Consider the following 17,581-nt stretch of genomic DNA (forward strand, 5'->3'; position numbering starts at 1 on the left):
TACTTCCTAAAGGTGACAGACCCTGAAGTCCCTGGTGGGATGAAAGGACTGCCACATGCCTGTCTTTTCTGGTAAAGTAGGGGCTGGTGCCTCATTCTTCCAACTTTTACTGGGCTCCCTGCTGCTTTGTCCTCCCTAATCTCTTTGTCCAGCCCCATCCTCTCTCTCCTCCCTCCATTCCAACCTGACCTGAATCAGCTGCAAGCTTTCATAAAGCCATACCCACTGAGTTACAAATCACTGAGAATGGCTCACAGGATGCCCCTCCCATACTTATTTGCATTTCAAAACCAACATGGTCACTGTAACCCAAAGAGTGATATCTGGCATCATCAATTAGGAGTCTTGGAGATATCCTGGACATTTTCAAGTTCTACTCTACTTTTTGTGTAGTGTCTGTCCTGACAGCTCCCCTTGTCAAAATATTATATACGTCTTCTATCACCAGTTTCAAAGCCCTTGAATACACACACACACACACACACAGCCTACCTTACAAACAACTTTGGGTAGTTTAGCCTCACTTCCATTTTTTAGGGCTTTGGCATGTCCAAGCCTTGATCAATAGGGCTTCCCATTGGCAGAACCCTTGTTAAAAGGGGCATCCCATATTGGTGAGGAGCATCTAGCTATGGGATGAGTCTCCTTGCATCTGAGGGCTCCGTCTGGAGCAGGAGGATCAAGCAACCCTGTTTCTAACCAAAGAGTCTTCCACTGTCTGTATCACACAGGCCAGCCTATGGAGGACCTGGACCATGTTGTTTCAAGCAAATAATGTTGATTAGGTCCCAAGTCAGCCCATAAAATCTCTTTAAATCCAGAATATGCTTGCACCTTATAACCATTAGGTCTACAATATTTTCCTCACTTATTCATTCACTCTCAATCAACAAATGTTTACTAAATGCCTACCAGAGACAGTGGTAGCCTGGGGTATGGTTTGAGGTATGGTTACTGTGACATAGACCCAGAATGACAGTGGCTCAAACAAGACAGAGGGTTACCTCTCTGTCATGGCTAATTTGACACATGGATGTGTCAATTTGAGTGGGCTAAAGGATGCCCAGATAACTAAACATACTTTTGGGTGTGCCTGTGAGAGTGTTTCTGGAAGAGATAAGCATTGGAATCAATGTAGTAAAGTAGATCACTCTCAACAATGCAAGTGGTTATGATTCAATCCATTGAGAGCCAGGATAGAACAGAAGGGCAGAGGAAGGATGAATTTGCTCTCTACTTGAGCTGGGATACCCATCTTCTCCCTTCCTCAGACATCAGCGTCCCTGGTTCTAGATACCTCAGAGTTTGGTTGGGACTTAATACCCTTGGCTCTCCTGGCTCTCACTCCTCTGGGCTTGGACTATAACCATACCCTCAGCTTCCCTGGGCCTCCAGCTTGCAGACAGCAGGTTGTGAGACTTCTCAGTCTCCATAATCACATGAGCCAACTTCTATTATAAAGTTCCTCTAATACACGAATCTCTATCTATCCTATTGATTCTGTTTCTCTGGAGGACCATGACTAGTATATTCTCTCTTGTCAAAGTCCCAGCCTGTGTTGTTGGTCAGGCCCTTCCTCTTTGTTGCCTGGCATTTCTGAAGTAAAGTTCTGGTCACACCTGTATTCCACCATAAGAAGGAGGAAAGGCAGAGCCTAGAGTTGTGTTCCTCTTGCCCACTTACATCCCATTGGCCAGGATTTGGGCTTATGGTTACACCTAGCTACAAAGGAGGCTGGGAAGTGTGGTCTTTATTTTGGGTGTACATGGAGCAAGCTAAAAACCAGAAGGTCTGTCACTGTGAAAGAACATGAGAATAAATAATGGGGGACAGCTTGGCTCTGACAAAATTGGTGACTAAAACTGATGTACTTCTGCCCTAAGGGAACTCAGCCCAAGTGAGAAGATGGCTCTTAATGGCAAATGACCCCAAGGTGATGTTTCCATTGTGATGAGGGCTATCACAGGAACTCATGTGGAGCTCAGGACAGGCTTCTTGAGATGACCTTGGAGAAGAGACCTGAAGGATGGTTGGTTGGTGGGAGGAAAGGAGAGGGAGCAGTAAGGAGGCTCCCACCAGGCAGGGGAGATGGCAAGCCCTAGGATGCTGTGGCAGGAAGGAGGGGGGCATGTAAGAAGACTGGCAAGAAGGCTGCTATGGATGGGCCCAGTGAGCAATGGGAGAGGGCAGAGGATGAGGGGAGAGGGCCGGCTGCACAGGCAGGGACTTGTAGCTGAGACGGTGTTTGTGGACATCCCCCTCGGCCACTGGAATGTGTAACAGACCAGGTGGCACACCTACACTGAAGTTTTCAGATCATCTCTTTTTATTGCCTGGTCTCTCTGGAAATGGAGAACTGGAACTCAGCAAAGGTTTCAGGGGCTCAGCGGGAAAGCGGTCCAAGTGACACTGAGGACAGAGAGGGTTGCTGGGCTCCTCTACATGCCTGGTATCTAGTGCCAAATCAGCATCAGAGAATGTCGGGTGTGAGAAGATGGACAGGACCTCCAGTGCAACTACTTCATGGTACAGATGAAGAGGCTGAGCCCAGAGAAGGACAGGGGCTCAACTGGGTCACCCAGCATGATGGTGGCAGAGCTGGAGCCAGAACAGACCCCTGCCTACTTCCTAGGTGTTGAAAGGGTGGAAGAAGGCTGGTTGGGCTGGGTCCTGGGAGCTACTTATCTGAAGCAGTTCCAGAAACTTAAATCTGTGAATTAATTTCTAATTTCAGCCTTAAGACATAAAATCAAACTACATACTGAGCTGCCCACAGTTGTTAGGCAGCTGGCCTTACTGATCCTGGCTGTCTCCTCACAAATTGGTATTAGTGGCAACAAGAGCAGATTAACATGGTGACCAGGCACTCAGCAACTTGATGCTACCAGCTAAGCTTGCTGAAGCTGTAAGTCTCTACCAGCTGCTAAGCTGCCCAGGCACCCACATTTCCCCAACCCTGTGGTGGAGGGCAATTCTGGGCCCAGCAAGAAGTAGTTTCTCCCTCCACCACCAAGTGACACCTGTGGTCCATCCTAATATACAGGAGAAGATTCAGGGAAGCATGGCTGGTAGGGCAACACTCCAGATTTCAGGGTTAGCACAGGATTGAAGAATCAGTGGAATATCTGGGCATTCAGCATCTAAACAAAAGCCTACATTGCATACCTGGAGAACTGAGCCCAGAGAGGTAGGAGCTATGCCCAAGGTCATAGAGCACAAGGCTAGAGCTTGGACCCCCTTCCTGTTAATCTAGTGATTTTCCTGCTCTACCACATTGAGGATATGTCTTTCCACTATCTTTACTAATCTGAGTCTCTCCTGTATGGATTTTTTCACCTTGTCAACTACCATTTTCTAAGCACGTACTGAATGTTAGTCACTGTGCTAGGCACTCAGATGCAGGAAGTAGTCATTGTGGAAAGGACTAGAGACATGAACAGAGCCATTCATTGAGGTTACTACAATGTATATGAATGAACAGGGAAAGGGCGAGTGGCAGCAGGGAAGATATCTCAGAGGGATGAGCTATGGTGTGGGTTACATTAGATAGGGTTGGAAAATGCCACAGTAACAATGGTGTAAGCAAGGCATTTCCCTCCCCTGTAAAATTTCAGGGCTACTATGGTGATTTGCTATGCAAAGACCTCAAGGATTCAGGATCCTTGCACTCCACTGTATTGGTACCTCTAGAGAAAAGCCCTGGTCCTCATGAGCCAAAATGATGACTACAGCTCCAGTCACCAAATCTGCACTCCAGGCAGCAGGATGGAAGGACAAAGAGGAAGGAGGCAAACATGTTCACAAGAATATTTATGCGAGAATGTTCAGTGTCAAGAACTATGAAGGGTCTCAGGTTTTACCCAACATGGAAGCTAACAAGTGAATCTGCCACTGTTTTTATAAAGGATGGCAGAAGATGTGACAACCACAGGTCAGAGACAAAAGACTTTTTCACTCAAGCACAGCAAGCAGCATGAGCATCAGCATATTTGTGTCAGTTTCTCTAGTCCCCAGGTCCCAGGGTAACAGTGTGGAAGGGTCCATATGGATGCTACAAATACAGTGAGTTGCATTATAAGAGAGGATCCCTGACTTAATGGAACCTGGACTGCTGATAATCAGAAATAAGCATACCTGCCCTTTGCTCCACGGTGGGACACCTCATTCTCCAAGACTATTCGAATTAGAAATATCCTTAAAAATATAATTCACAACAAAAGACAGTCAGTGCCTCATTCACAAGATGTACAGAAATGCAAGAGACCCACAGGGAATTGCTTCCCACTTTATGGCAGCTTTATTCATAATGGCCCCAAACCAGAAACAGCCCAGTGGCCCATCAAAAGGAGAACAAATATATTCACAGTGGACTAGTACTCACCAATAAAAAGAAACTGATAGCTGCAACAACAAAGATGACCCTCAAAACATTATTCTGACCAGAACATACCAGATACAAAAGAGGACATATTGTATAATTTATTTAAATGAAATTCTAGAACAGGAAAGCTAATAGATAGTGGGAAAAAATCAGAACAGTGGTTGGTTAGCAGTGGGCAGAAGGTCAAGGATTGACTGGGAAGAGGCATGAGGGAAATTTTATGAAGTGATGACCCTTATCTTGATGTATTCATCAGGACTCACCAAATGTATACTTAAAGTTTTTTATTTCATTACAGGTAAATTTTACATCAAAATATCATAAACAAACATACACTGATGTATTTGGAGGGAAGTGTACTGGTGTTCACAATTTACTAGTGAAATAAGTCAAAAATAGGATTTTTAATGGATGAATAGAGAGATGGATAGATGGAGAGATAAATAGATAATAAAACAAGTATCACAGAATATAAGAGATGAGTATATGTGTTCACAATATAATTCTTTTGAATTCTCTGTTTATTTGAACATTTCTATGACAAAATGTTGTGTGGAAAAGGAGGGGGTAGAAGTCATAAGAGGGGGGAAAACCTTTTAAGAAGGTTCCCAGAAGCTGCCACATAATGCTTTTGTTTACATCCTATTGGCTCGAACCTAGTCACGTGGACATACTCAGTTGCAAGGGAGGTTTGGCAATGGTATCTTTGTTCTAGGTGACCTTGGATCCAGGTAACACTTCTAATACTGAGAAAGAAGGAGGGAACAGATCAACCAGCAGCCCCTGCTATGTGCAGTACCACTTTAGCTCACATGGTGCCTTTGTGTAAACCATGAAAAGGCACGCCTTCCTCTAGGTGCATGGGCCTAGTACCTGGGTACAGCTTGAGGTGGAGCATGCTCTGGCTTCAGCCTTCACTCACCCATAGGCCAGATGTCCTTGAGCAGGTGTGAATGTGCACAGCATCCCTGTAGACACACAGGACAAAATTCAGCAACTTTTCTTCTAAAGAGCTGGCTACTTAACAAATTAGTTTAAATTTAATTTCAGAAATCTTTTGAGAACAAAAAATGGACTTGTTCCTGTGTTGGTTTAGGTCAGTAGGAAAGCTGTAGTAGAATTTCAGTAAGACTATATACTGGCTCTTACATTCCATGCCGTTACCTTGGGAAAACTTAAATGTGTGACAAGAGCCCATAGACATCTGGAGAAATGATGTCTTTTTTAAAAGTCACCACTTTTTTCTCTTGAGGGCTTTGAGTTTGTCTGGTGGTGAGCTGCTTCTTGTTCTGAGGAAGCAGTTTCGTTGTAGATGCTGTCACCATGGAATGAAGAGCTCGTCACAAAGTCTCTCAAGAGTGAGCAAATACCTTAGACACGGAGTTGTTGCCCCATTTGGGAACATCCCTCGACAGAGCAAAGAACCTGCTGCTCCACATAGGTTCCCACTAGGCCATCAGAGTGTCAAATCTCACAGCTTGTTTGAGCTTAGAACTTGTTTGAAAGCAAAAAGATGAGATTTTTGAAAATGGAAACAGCTGATGAACATTGCATGTTCAGGGTAGACTATCAGCAGTAGCGTTGTCCATGGTCTCTCCATACTGAGCATGTAGGATTTGGGCTTGGGCTACCATGGAATGGAAGTTGCCTGAGATTTTGCAGAAGGCATGGAGTAACCTTGTGCTTGGCTTGTCTGATACCAGAGAAGGCCAACTGCTCCGGCCCTGGCTAAGGGACAGAGCAGGAGGCACAGGAACATGGTGTGTGTGAGTGGGGGGAAGTAGAGTCCAGCAGCACTTGTAGCTTGAAGATCTTCCTTCCTTCCCCTTTGAGACCTGCTGCCCCAGAGGGAGGGACAAGCACCCAGACCTCACGGAGGGTTCCCTTCTCAACAAGCGTCCTTCTATTCATCAAGGTGCTCAGGCTAGAAACCTAAGTGTCATCTTTCACTCTTATCTTTCTGGGCCAATCCAGAAGTCTGAGGCTTTCACCATGGGGTCAGAGAGGTGGGTCAGACCTCTCAGAGGTGTTGCTGAGGGATTGCCATGGTCCCTACCTGTTGTCCCAAGTTGTATCTTTGCCTCTCTACTGGTCTCCACACTCAATCCAAGTAATCATTGATAACAGTCTGTGTGAGGTCATGTCATCCTTTTGCTTAAAACCCTCCTCAGGCTTAATACCTCAGCAGAGCCAAGTTTAAACTTTGAACCACGGCCTGCCAGGCCTTCACAATTCTGGCTGCCATTGGAATCTCCTGGAGCTTTACAATTCCTGATACCCAAGCTGCCCCCAGGCCCCAGCAGGCAGCCAGGCTGGGACCCAGCACCCCACCACCCACCCTGACCATTCTCTGCCTGTGCCCTTCACTCTCCCTTTGCTCCCACGCACTAGCCTCAACCATCTTGTTGTGTTGCTGCCCCAAGGCCACTGCCTCTGCTTGGAATCTTCTCTGAGGTCTCTGAGTACATGTTGAAAAAGTACCTCCTGAAAAAGGCAAGCCAGTCACTCCCTGCCTTTTTATCCTACCCTTTTTTTCCTCAAGGTGATCTTACTACATGTCCCCCACCAGGCCTGGCATCTCCTGTTTTGTTCTGGAACCCCCAGAGTCTTGAGCAGTACAGGTATTCTTCTACTGGTCTCCCAAGTTCTCCCTTTGTCTCTCTGTGGATTCAGAAGGCCTGGCAGGCTGGGGCTCAAAGTTTAAACTTGGCTCTGCTGAGGTAGTAGGCAGTACATTAAGTTTCTTGAGTGCAGGAAGAATGAGTAAGGATTGTAACTCTACCCCAGCTAACAGAACTTTGCCTATGCTATAGAGGCAATTTTCCCCTGGAGAAGAGAACTACCAAATTAAGTAACAAAGGCTTGGGTCCTATTCCACAGTGGTTACATGCTTGGTCAGGGGCAGGCCTGGTTAGCTGTGTGAATGCCTTCTCCACTCTTTCTGTTTCTTATACTGTACAATGGGAATTATTGGACTTGTCTCTTAGTGTAATTTTGACAGGATTAAGTGTAGTAATCGATGGGAGGCTTTTAGCCTTATTCAAGGCTCAATAGCATAATTATGGGTCATGAGCATGTAAGCTCTGACCTGTAGCACTTAAGGGTCTTACTCTCTGACAGTAATGAACTCTATTAGTACCAACTGAACATGGCTGCCCAGAGAGGGCCTGTGCATGGTCCCAAGGTCCATAGCCTTCCGCTCTGAGCCCGAGAGGACCAGGCCTCCTGAGCGGGTTTGTGCAGCCTGGGCGTTCGGTCCGGAGGGGGCGCAGGCAGGGTCGCGGAGGGCGCAGCCGGCAGCGGGGCGGCTTTGTGTGCAGACTGATTTCCATTTCCCCAGATAAACACGCGGCGGGGGCCGCGACCTCGCTGCATAGCAAATGCCTCGGCTCCCGCCCCGCGTGGGGCCCTGGAATGAGACGATTTACTCCTGCTTTGCATATTAATTGATCTAAATGCCACCCGTTCTGGAAACAATTAAGAGGCCTTTTGGCTCTGGGGGCCTCTCGTTGGCTGCGGCAGCGAAGTGGCAGGCGCCCTCTCAGCCCCCTCAGGGCCTCAAGCCCTGTGGGGATCACGGAGGAAGGGGGGGGCACCCGCCCGGAGGCAGGCACCGGGCCCGCGGCACGAACCAGGAAGCATGGAGCAGGATGGCGGGATGCACGGGCCGCACCAACACTGGATGCGGCACAATGTGACCTTTGTGCAGGAGCCTGGTATTTGGTGCGGGCAAATGCCCCACGCCTCCCCTGCGCACACCCCACCTGCCACAAACGCACCATGGCCAGGGGCAAGGATGAGCGTGAGGCCTTAGTGGTGGGACCAGGAGCAGCAGCCAGGCCTTCAAAGATGGCAGGCTTTATATGTATTCCTTTGCTACCCTGCCTGCGAAATAGGTTGTCATTTGACCCTCACTTTTCAGATGATATTGACTGATCAGGGGTAGCAGGTGGGATCTGCCTCCTACCCAGGTCACTGAAAATGCCCTTTCATTTCACCATGTTGCAGCCAGGACAGGGACTCTGTTGCCATAGCATTATTTACTGGGACCTCTCCCCAACCCCTGGCCAGAAGCCATGGAGCTGAGAATGGCAGTGCTGCCAGCTGTCCAGCTGACATGCTGCCTTATAGCATCGTGGCCATCAGTCTTCTCCAGGTCCTCAGTGGAAGGAACTCAGTGAAACTCATGTTCTTCCCACCACATGCCTGATGCTTTCTTTCTTCCCTGGTGTTTCTACTTACAGACTGGCACCACCATGCTCCCCTCTACTGGGGTTTGGAAACCAAGTAGTCCCCCTGTACTATCTTGCCTGACACCTGGCTCTCACCCCATACCCACCTGCATTTTCACAAAACGCATAATGACTTCTTTCTAGTCTCACTGACTCTGCCATCTCCCACCAAGACAAGTGCCCAAGTTTTCTGTACTGCCACTCTGGCCCTGTGGTCCCCTTCCCACAGGGTCAGGCTTTGAAGAGGTAAATCAGATCCAGTTACTACACCACCCCAGCCTTCACCCCCAGCTCCTTCAAACCTTTCCTCTGCACTCAAAAATCTACTTGTCTTTCCATGGTCCCCAGGGCCCTGTGGGAATCAGCCTTCTTGCTGTCCTCAGCCTCTACAAGTATACCTCAAAGTTCTTTTAGGAAAGAATATTTAAGAGGAAACCTGAAGGAAGAGGGGGAACCAGCCAGCTAAAGGATCAGAGGAACAGTGTCTCAGGCAGAAGGAACAACAAGTGCAAGGGCCATGGGGCAAAAAACCCTTGACTGTTTCTGTGATGGCCCAAGTCAAGGCCTCTGTGGCCTGATGTGCAAGGTAAGCACAGTGACAGGAAAGGATCAGAGAAATGAGCAGTGGTCAGATGTCTCAGACAAAGAAGGTGAGTTTTAAGTAGGAGTGTGACCTAATCTGGTTTACATGTTTATGAGCATTATTTACCCAACTTAAGTGGGTATGAGTGAGAATCTTGGGGTTTTTCCTTAGTTCCTTCTCTAGCAGCTTACCTGCCCTTCTCCTCCGTCTTCTTCTTCTTCTACCCTGCCTCCTCCTTGTTCTCTCTCTCTCTCACACACGCACCCCTCCCATCTGTCTCTGAGCCCTGTGAACTCAGTCCCCCAATTCCCTCTGGCCAAGCCTCTCCTTGGTTCCCCCTGCCATGACTTCTTGTCTGAATGACCACAACAGCCTTGAAACCACCCCACCACTCCCTAACTGTAACCTCATCCTCTCACCCTCAATCCAACTGAGAACCTGGAGCCCATATGGCCCTATCCTTGGGGCAAAGGGCAGTATTTCAATTGACTATTCCATGCAGGAATGAGATCCCAGACATTTACACATTCCAGGGGAAGTCTGAAATCTACATTTTTATGTGAAATCTTTCAGTTTTAAAATATTAGATCAAAATAAGAAATGTTTATGACTTCTGGCCAAGATGGAGGCATAGGTAGACACACTGTGCCTCCTCACATAACCAAGATAAGGACAAGAACAATTTAAAAACAGAATAACAACCAGAACTGACAGAAAATGGAATTGTATGGAAGTTGGACAACCAAGGAGTTAAAATAGACCTGTTCTGGACCTGTAGGAGGGGTGGAGTCAGGCAGCCTGGCATGGGTCAAGGTGCAGAGAGCGTTGGGACTGGGCGCATAAGGCATCTGGGGCGTGCAAGACCACAGCGGGTAGACCCTGGGTGTGCAAGTGGCAGCTGGCAGACCCCAGCCGAGGGGTGGCAAATGGCAGACCCAGCGAGGTGGCGATTGTGAAGCAAGGCACTGTGCACAACCCAGGATCCCAGTGCTGGGAAGAGCCTTGGGACACTGATTGAAAACACCTGTGGGGGTTGAAGTCCAGGGAGAGACTCCCAGCCTCACAGAAGAGGTCACTGGAAAGTCCCACAGGGTGCACAAGCCCACCCACATGGGAATTGGCACCAGAAGGCTCCAGTTTGCTTGGAGGAAGTGGTGGAAGGGACTGAGGTCCAATGGAGAGCAGAGCAAGTGCCATTGTTCCCTCTCAGACCCTGCCCCCACATACAACATCACAACCCAGCAACTGGGGTGCCCTGCCCTGGTGAACACCTAAGGCTCTGCCCCTCATATGTAATAGGCATGACCAGACCAAAGGAAAAAAAAAGATGGCTCAAACAGAATAACAAATGAAAGTTCCACAATCAGTACTTTTAAGCAACCAAGAGATAACCAATCAGATGCACAGTTCAAAGCACTGATGATCAAGATGCTCACAGAATTGGTTGAATTTGGTCACAAATTAGGTGAAAAAATTAAATCTACACTAAGTGAAATGAAGAAAAATGCACAGGGAACCAACAGTGATGGAATGAAAACTGGGTCTCACATCAATGGAGTGGACAAGAAGGAAGAAAAAACATACAATCAGAAAAGAATGAAGAAATAAGAATTCAAAAAAATTAGGAGATGCTTAGGAACCTCCAGGAAATCTTTAAACGATCCAACATCCAAATTATAGGGGTACCGGAAGAAGAAGAGAAAGAGCAACAAGTGGAAAAGTTATTTGAATAAATAATAAAGGAGAACTTCCCCATTCTGGCAAAGGAAAATAGACTTCCAGGAAGTCTAGGAAGCTCAGAGAGTCCCAAAGAAGTTGGGCCAAAGGAGAACACACCAAGGCACATCATAATTACATTAGCCAAGGTGAAAATGAAGGAGAGAATCTTAGAAGCAGCAAGAGATAAGGAGACAGTAACCCACAAAGGAGTTCCCATCAGACTGTTAGCTGATTTCTCAAGCGAGACCTTACAGGCAAGAAGGGGATGGAACGAAGTATTCCAAGTCAGGAAAGGCAAGGACCTACATCCAAGATTGCTCTATGCAGCAAAGCTTTCATTTAGAATGGAAGGGCAGATAAAGTGCTTCCCAGAAAAGGTCAAGTTAAAGGAGACCGTCATTACCAACCCCTTATTTTATGAAATGTTAAAGGGACTTATCTAAGAGGAAGAAGCATGTATAGTAAAAGGACAGCAAACTCACAATTATTAACAACTACACCTAATACAAAAAGAAAAAGAATCTAAGCAAACTAGAACAGGAACAGAACCACAGAAATGGAGATCACATGGAGGGTTAGCAACAGGGGAGTGGGGGGAGGAGAGAGGGGGAAAGCTATGGAGAATAAGTAGCATAGATAGTAGGTAGAAAATGGATAAGGGGAGGGCAAGAATAGTATGGGAAATGTAGAAGCTAAAGAACTTATGACATATGAACATGAACTAAAGGGGGGGAATGTGGGTGGGAGAGGGTGTGCAGAGTGGAGGGGAATGAAGAGGGGGTAATGAGACTACTGTAATAGCATAATCAATTAAGTATATTAAGAAAAGAAATGCTTGACACTGGTAGGACCAAACAAATTACATGTAGCAAATCTAGTTCAGGCCTTCTACAGACAGAACCTGACAGTCAATCCATTATTCAATCAACAACCCACAGGTTGGGACTGCTCATTGTTGTCAGGCATTGCTAAACTAGAGACTGAGTAGATGATTGTCCCCATATCCTCCATGTTCTCTGGTACTTTAAGGATTTTATTATTTCATTTAAACTTTTGATTCCTGTGGAAACTAATGGTATAACATGCAAAATGAAGATCTAAATTAATTTCTGTTATAGATGGGCAGCCTATTGTCTCAACAACAAAAATGGATCAATCCTGTTTTTAAAATGCCATCTTGACCATATAGTAACTTCCTGTATATATTGCGTGCTATAATTTCTAAATTACCTATATCTGCATTGTGTGTACAATAGTTGTAATTATTTGACTGTATAATAGCTTTAAAATACATGTAAATATTTGATGGGGTTATCACTGCCCTTCACATTTCTTTTTCAAACTTTTTCTGGATAATTATGCTTGTGAATATTTCTATATCAACTTACTCATAGAATTAACTTGACTAGTGTAGTTCCATGAAGACTCCTGTTGGTATTTTCATTACGATTGTGTTGATGTCTAGATTACTTTAGGGAGAACTGACATCCTTGTATTGAATCTTTTTAGCTAAGAATGTGGTATACTTCACATTTGTATCCTTCAGTAGTATTTAAAAAGTTTCCTTCACATAGATTTTGTACATTTTTTAAAAGTTTGTTTCTAGGTTGCTTCTGCAAATGGGTGTTGTATTTTAGTACTGGTTGTTGTCTGTATATTTGAAGGACTTTGAATATTGATTTTGAGTTCAGTTAGCTTAGTCAATTATTTCAGTCATTTTAATGAGTTTTTCAATTGATTCTTTTGAGTTTTCCAACTAAACGGTCAAAGAATCTCCCAACAGTGGAAGGTCACCTTCTCCTTTCCCATTTGATGCCTCCTTCCATTGCATTGGTGGGGACTTCAGGAGGGCAGTGACAGGATGGCAGCATTTCTAGTGTCTCCACCCTGGTTCTGGGTGAAAATGTATATGTCAATGTGTGGCACTACCCACCTAGTCTAACTTATTAGAAGTTTTTAAATCAGAATAAGTAATTTTATTAATGTTTATAGAACATGGAGATAAAGAAAAGACTCTAGAAGCTTTCAGAGACTGAAAGGGTCGCAGAATGAGCACCAAGAACCGGAATGGTACTGAGCTTTTTAACACTAACCCACAACACCATATGCCAGTGGAGACCTGCCTTCAGCATTCTGGGGGAAGATGATTTCTAACCAAGATTTATGCATCCAGCCAAACTGTCAGTCAATTATCCAAAAACTGAACTCCCATATGCAGTTTCCAAGGAAGCTACTGGCATGCATATTACAACAAATGAAGGATGTTAAACCAAGAAGAAAGATGGCTTAGGATCTAAGAAACAAGGACCCAATGCAGGAGAGTGATGAAGGGAATTCTCAGGGTAATGATGAAGACAAATTTCAGGACTTATATACAGATAGCCAGATAGGGGCAGGAGGACAGAGGACTTCAGAGAAAAATAGAACTGATAGGTTCCCAGATAGGTTTGAATATATTGCTAGAAGTTTAGACATGTTTGTAGGAAGAAAGAGTAATGTTATGTCAAAAACTAATTAAATGAAAAACTGAGGTAATCACTAACTTCAGGAAAAACAAAAAACTGTAGAAGACGGCAATTATAACCATCATATAGTATTTGTTTATCTGTGTATAATGTATATGAAGTTATAATAATGTAAAAACTGAGTATTGATGGCAACTGTGATAGAACTATATTGAAAGGAAAAGTGGTTTGTATGTGGCATCTGGTGGAGCATCCAAATTTTCTGCAGGAGGAAGCCAATAAAAAATACCTAAAAATAAAGGTAAGGAATGATAATTAGAAATGTGGAAGTAAATGTCAGAAGAAATGGCCCAAGGAGTTGAAAGTAGTAGCCTCTGAGGAGGGGCTGATTGGTAAAGTCTGCTGCTTTTCATTATCAGTTTCCTTGTACCATTCAGCTTTTAAATTTTTCTGCATAAATATTTTAATAAAAATAGAAATTTAGTTTAAAAATGTTCATGTGTATGTTACCTAAAGACACCTTTTCAACTGCCTCTGCTGTAAGCAAAATTCAGACAGACTAAGATGTTAGTTCCGGTTCTGCAAATTACTAGCTAATATGACCCTAGGCAAGTTCTCAGTCTCTCTGAGCCTCCTTTTTATTTTTTTCATCTAGAAAGTTGAGATAATACAAGTACCTATATCATAGAATTACTGAGAAGATAAAATGAGATAATAATTCCTGGATCTGCACATAGAAGCATCCAATAAACAGTGACCACTACCATGCTCAGTGTTTCAGTTTTGCTTCCTTCAAGTCCCTAAGTGATTAACCATGGGAAACTCAGTTAACATCTCTGAGCCTCATCTTTAAAGCTGGAATAAAATACTTCCAGCCTTTGAGCAGATAAATGGCATAATGACTGTAAAGCACCTGACATCCGTCTCTCTAAACCTTAGATTTCTCCTTTTTAATGGGAATTTTTTAGTTATTTGTGTTTAGTTATTTGCATGTTTTTAGTTATTTGTGTGTGTGTGTGAGTGAGAGAGAGAGAGAGAGAGAGAGAATGAAATGAAATGAAATGACATAGCTAAAGTCTCTAGCAGAGTATCAAGGATCCATTTATTTACTTAAAAAAGCCAGCTATGCTTAAGACTGACAGCTTTCTTAAATCATTAAAGTAGCCCTTAAACTTTTAGAGTGCTATGTGTCAATTATATCTCAATAAAACTGAAAGAAAAAATAATAAAAGTAAGACATACTGACTATAGAAAATTTAGAAAAGTTAAAAAAAACAGTAATTGCAATGTTTCCTGATGATATTTATTTTGTATATATATTTGTTATATCAGTCAATATAGGGTAGATCATGCTGCAGGGAAAACCATACAAAAACCTCAGTGGTTTAACAGTACAAAAGTTTATTTCTATTCAGACCCAACTCATCAGAGTCTGAGTGGCTGACAGTCAGGTGTGCTGTTGCCTATATGGGGTGGCTCCTGAGATCTTCTGTCCCTCCATATCAACCACACTCCTAAGGCTGCAGGGGCTGGGGAAGATTGAACTGGGGAGGAGAGCTCCAGAAATCAAACACTGCCACCCTAAAGTTCTGCGGTTACTTTCCTCTCATTTATTGGCCAAAGCAATTCACATGGCCATACCTGATGTCAAGGGGTGAGGAAGTGAAATTCTCCCAAGTGCCTGGAAGTGGAGGGGAATTGGATTAGGGTGAAGAGCAGTAATGTCTACTGCACACATTACGGAACTGAGGTCTCATTGTGTACAGGCTCTGTCTGCTGCTTTTGTTTCTTACCATTGCATCATGAAATTTTATTTGATAACATGGTAAGCATGGAAATTTAATAAAAAACGGTAAGTGCTATAGTGACGCAATTTCCCTCTTCCTTTTCCTCTTATTCTTCTGATTTAGGGAACTGTGTGGAGGTCCAGGCCCCTTTGCCATGGCACTCAAATGTCTCCCCTCCCCCTCCCAGCTGATGCAGCACAAGCAGGTCCTGTCTTTCCTTCTTGGGTGAGCTTGTGTAGTTCCATGGTGTCATTCCCTCCAGAAGTAACACATTTTGAGGTGAGGCCAAGAGAACCTGCTGAACAACTGCCAGATTAACAACTCCACATGTGGAGTGCGGCTGCACAGGGCTCTGCTGGGGCCTCCTTGAGCAGACAGTCAGCCAGCAGTGTGAATGTGCAGTGTTAAAAGTGACACCAGAATGGTGGAGGCGTCACCATCAGCTGTTGCAAGAGATGACACCCAGGCCTGCAGGGTTGGGTGAGAGCTCAGGATCAGCAGCCCCTCCTTACTTGGGTCCCAGGATTCCAGGGGCCAGCGGGAAGGGGTCCAGGAGGTAGCGAGCTAGGCGGCCCACTGGAAGGGAGAATTTGTCCTAGACATGCATAGTATGGAAACTGAAGCTGTCAGGATGATGAGGAACATGTTGAAGTCAAGAGGCTGGGAGTGGGAAGGGAAGGGGCCAGCAAGCCGGGAAGCCCGCTCTGCAGAGGGCTGCTCAGGCCTGTTCCCTCCAACAAACTTTTGCTAGGTGCCCGTTCTGACCATGGAGAATCTCAATAAAACTGAAAGAAAAAAATAATAAAAGTAAGACATACTGACTATAGAAAATTTGGAAAATTTAGAAAAGTTAAAAAAAAAACAGTAATTGCAATGTTTCCTGATGACATTTATTTTGAATAGTTGCAATTTTCACAAAGGACAACCTCTAATGTTCATAATCCAGTTGTGAAAACGTTACTGAAACACTTGAAGCGTTTAAAGAGGATTGCAAAGTGCAATTTTTATCAGTCATTGGTCTGTGTGGAGAGATGGCCAGTGTTTTAGAGGACTTTGAAGGAGGGAGGCAGCCCTTTGTCGAAGGGCTCCTTCCTTCTCAGCTGTTGCCATCCACAGAAGCCCCAGAGAAAAGAAGAGGAAAGAGAAAACAGGAGCAGAGAAGGCAAACAGGGAGAAAGGGGAACTATTTAATCCTCCACCAGTACGTGAATTGGGCATGGCAATTATGTCAATCCATTTTGCAGGTGGAGAAACTGAGACCCAGACGGCCTAACCAACTTTCCCTGAAAGCAGAGTTGCAACTGGAGCTAAGATAGTTCAGCTCAGTGTATTCTGCAGAAAGACTTCTGTGCATCTTCTCTCACAGGCTGTGGACATAGGTATAAGATCTGACCTGTGTCCAGCATCAGCCGAGGTCTAGACAAAAGTCCACTGTAAAGTAAAACTCAAGAACATGCACTCCCTTGAGAGTGAAATAAAACAACTCACCTCTAGCTTTATGATTTCTAAAACACTCTCCTGTTTACTATCCCATTTTCTCCTCACAACAGCCATGTGACAAACATGATTATTACTGTTTCGTAATTTGGGAAACTGAGGCTTCTTAGTACTCGTTAGGAATGGATGGAGCCCAGGTGGGCTGATCCCACTTCCAGGTACTCTTTTATCTCACAAGTCAGGCAGGACAACCCAGATGGTAGGTAATTTGCCTGCCCAGCCCCATTTCTACTTCCAATGTGGTGTGCCCTAGAGCTGACTGGACCAGGTAGGTATAGATTTAGAAGGAACCACCCATTGTCTGGCCAGCAGCCAGTCAGATGCTTCTGTAGATCTGGCCTATGTCTGCACAGGAAGGCTCAGTGATCTGGGGAATGAAGGCAGATATTGGTGGGGTATTAGTGTGCATTCTGCATATACCTGTTCCTGGTGTCCTCAAAACTGCCCTCATTTCTCCCTTACCCCCCACCTTCCACACCCTCACACACCCTCAAATCCATGAGACCTGGAGACATGAAGACCTTTGCTTTCTCTACCCAAGGTTAGTAGGGTTCCCTGCTCCATGAAAGTCAGGTAGCCCAAGGCACCAAGAATATCTGCCCTGCAGAATCCAGGGAGCCTGGGTTCAGCTGCTATGCCCCAGCAAGTCATCTTCTTCCTTCTAAGATGATACCTTTCTTGCAGGAGCATGGTGCTACCCTGGTCAGTCCTGAGACCTGCAAATGACATTTCTACCATATTTGCACTGCCAGACCGGCGCCTGGCCCTTGTATCCTCACTGCACTCATTAGCTCAGGCTTGAGCTACTTGTTTTAACAAGTCTTGCTAGCTTCCCTCTAGGTTACACATTTGAGAAATGTTTGCTGAGTGCCCGCTGTGTGTCAGGCACCATTCCTCGAGCACATGTTTTAGGTTTA

General features: G+C 45.0%; 1 long non-coding RNA gene across 1 annotated transcript; it reads left to right on the forward strand.

The window, feature by feature from the left end:
- The first annotated feature begins 15,283 nt into the window (after positions 1 to 15,283).
- LOC118499884 lies at positions 15,284 to 16,672 on the forward strand. The gene is made up of 2 exons (XR_004902428.1): positions 15,284 to 15,446; positions 16,412 to 16,672. It is a non-coding gene; the product is annotated as an uncharacterized LOC118499884 (long non-coding RNA).
- The last annotated feature ends 909 nt before the right edge of the window (positions 16,673 to 17,581 follow it).

Source organism: Phyllostomus discolor, chromosome 4 (genome assembly GCF_004126475.2).
Source record: "Phyllostomus discolor isolate MPI-MPIP mPhyDis1 chromosome 4, mPhyDis1.pri.v3, whole genome shotgun sequence".
Taxonomy (NCBI): domain Eukaryota; kingdom Metazoa; phylum Chordata; class Mammalia; order Chiroptera; family Phyllostomidae; genus Phyllostomus; species Phyllostomus discolor.